This window comes from Gastrolobium bilobum, unplaced genomic scaffold (genome assembly GCF_033153095.1).
Source record: "Gastrolobium bilobum isolate Gb01-03AN ecotype WA unplaced genomic scaffold, APGP_CSIRO_Gbil_v1 utg18566, whole genome shotgun sequence".
NCBI classification, from domain to species: domain Eukaryota; kingdom Viridiplantae; phylum Streptophyta; class Magnoliopsida; order Fabales; family Fabaceae; genus Gastrolobium; species Gastrolobium bilobum.
Window position 1 is genome coordinate 844507 of NW_026899779.1, and position 3092 is coordinate 847598.

The window sequence follows — 3092 nt, forward strand, 5'->3', positions numbered from 1 at the left end:
TTTAAAAAATTTTGGGGTTCTTATTTATATTTATTTTTTATTATGAGCATATAACTAGATAATTTGAATCTTTGATATCATTCTGTGTGATTCATTTTTAGGCATTAACGAGTTAAAGTCAAATCTTAATATGAAATAGTATTAGGGTCGGATCCTTTGAGATGCTGTAAATTTAATATTTATAATTTATTATATCATATTTATTAATTAATAAATATGATATAATAAATTATAATATCAAATTGATAAAAATTAATTATTAAAATATGGTATCAAACTAAATTTTTTGACATTAATAGCAAATGATCATCTTCCAAATATTTATTCATGTAACGTGAATAAATAAGAAAAAAATATTAAAAAATAAAAAATATCTGAACCACTAAAAACAAGGGAGAGAGAAAGACGGCTGGTGTGAGATGCGAGTGTGAATTACCTGTTGTGGTCCCCACCATACCTTGCCCTGCGCTTTATGGCCACCTCAGCCTTCCACTGCCCTTTAGTTACCGTAAACGCCAAAACACTTATTGCTCTTACTTATTAATAAACTCTTCACGCATGCTCTTATTTGTTTATAATTTTTCAAGTGCAAGCTACATAATAAAAAATAATCATTTATCAAGATGAAGTTTATAGAAAAAAGAACAATATGAGCAAAATTTATAAAAGGGTGAATTAGACAACGGGTCATCATGTAAGAGCTTTTTTCTGAAAGTGAAAAAAAAAAAAAAAAGGGCTTGCTTGGAAATATACCAAGAGAATAGTGTTTATCTTTTTAAATGACATAATTTATATTTTTTTATTTTCACAAAGAGGTGAGATTCATATTTTTATTTTTTTTGTCAACTCTTTCTCCTTCTTTATTTATCTCTTTCCCTCTCTTAAAATGACACAACTTTACATCATTTAAAATGGCACACACTTTATCCATATAGTAAATGCTTCAAATATAAAAATCATGAAAAAATTTGAGCCACAAAATGCACTTAAGAGGTTTAGGACAGGTTGTTTGATTGTTAGTTGGAGAAATCGAAACTCTTAATGGCCTCATGACACGTGCCCCTGATAACCCTTCCAATCCAAGTCAATAACAACACTACCACAAATCTGAGCCAGATTTGTATGTCTTTATGCCCGTTCTGTCATTTTCTTAATATTTTTTCATTAATTTAATTTTTTAAAATATTATATATTGATTTATCATTAATTAATTTGATTCGAATCAGATAAAATTATAAATGTTGCAAAACTGTTTTTACTAAGATTTAACACAACTGTATTTTTAGCGACTCTAACTCAAAATTATTAATTAAACGAGAACAACTCTTAATAAATTGATTCATGTGTTTGGTGGTCAATTTAATTTTTTATTAATAAAATTTTTATTCACATTTTTTATTTTTTTTTACTAGGTTCGTGTTTTTAGACAGGTCCTTTATGATGGATTACATGACCCTATAGCCTTTTTGGGGTCAGGGTTTCATTCTGGGCCATAAACTTGAACGTCGCAGATCCCATGAGTGAATTGTAACCTCTAGTTTTTGTGTTAGGGGAAACCTAAATTATGGGCAACTGAACAACCTTCACATGGCGTTGTGTATGTGGGGGTGGATTGTTGCTGAATACACATATCACAAAATTGAAAGTGACTGTGGTTATTTCAAGGGATTTATTTATCTCATGTTGCATGAGATAATTATCTCATGTAGAGAGATAAAATAGTGTGGTCAACTACTTTTTTTTTAAAAAAAAGAAAAAAATAATGAATCTCATTATTTTATCTCTATTGCACGAGATGATTATCTCATGCAACATGAGATAATTATTTCTCTTTTATGAAATATGTATTTTAGAAAGAAATTTTTTTCCCCCTCCATCTTCACTCTAAATTGGACTATTAGATGTTCCTTAGAATTTTATCTTATCTTTCTCTTATAATAATAGACTAGTAATATTATAGTCCACAAGTTTTAAGTTTTCGAATGGTTCGTAAAAGTGATAAAACCCTCACCTTTCCTTTGTGATGCTTTGTCGTTTCCTTTCTTAATGAAACTAGAAAATAAAGGGTAACATAAAGTTCAGAATTTTTAATGGCGTTACTTATAAAAAATAAAAATAAATAAAGGGTAACATAAAGTTCAGAATTTTGGTTTATATGTATATATATACATAATGTAGAAACAAGAAAGCTAATTTTGGTTGGATGAGTGTGTAGCGTATAGCAAATACCTTTATTAAAAAGTACCAAAGTTATGAACAAATAAGGTCAGATAATACCAAAAAAATGTAAAGAAGAATGGGAAGAAGAGAACTACAAACTAAAAGTGAAGGAAGAATGCCAACAAAGGTGAGACAATTGGCTAAGGGTTTGGTCCATATCTCTCAAGGGCGTGGGTTGAAATCTCGCTGGCCGATGTGAGGATTTTGTTAGTGGGTGATATGTAATCCCTTCCAGAAATTCTCAAAGAAGTTGGGAGATCTTCTCTAACCCTAGTGAGATACCAATATCTAACCCCACTTAAACTTTTCTATCTCAAAAAAAAAAAAAAGTGAAGGAAGATTCATTAGCTATGGTACTTTCCTTCATTTTATTCTCCTTTATACTAGCTGTCAAAACATGTGGTGTTGAATGTGCCTTCAACTGGTGAGATTGACCAATTCAATTATGCTATTTAGTGTGGAATTTAATCCAGCAACATGATTTTGACGCTCAATAGTCCAATGTATTATCTCTTGAGTTGTTTCTGTTTTAGGCCGTTGGATACAGTTGAATGTATGATGAAAAAAAAAGTAGGTTATACTTGTATCTATATGCAAAAAGGTTAAGTATAAACTATTTTTCTCATCATGAACTATTTTGTAATTCACATTATACTTTTACCAAATGATTTGTCTTTTTTTCTTAATAGATATTAATCGGTTTCGGATTTGAGTTTCTTTATCCATTTTAAGAATTGCAATTCTAAAAAATCAAACATATTATATTTTAGGCAGATCAAATCCTGAGATTTAACTGTGTCGTGATTAGACCAATAACTTTTGAGTAGTGATTCATTTTTTTACTTTAAAACAAAAAAGCCACACCTCATCTT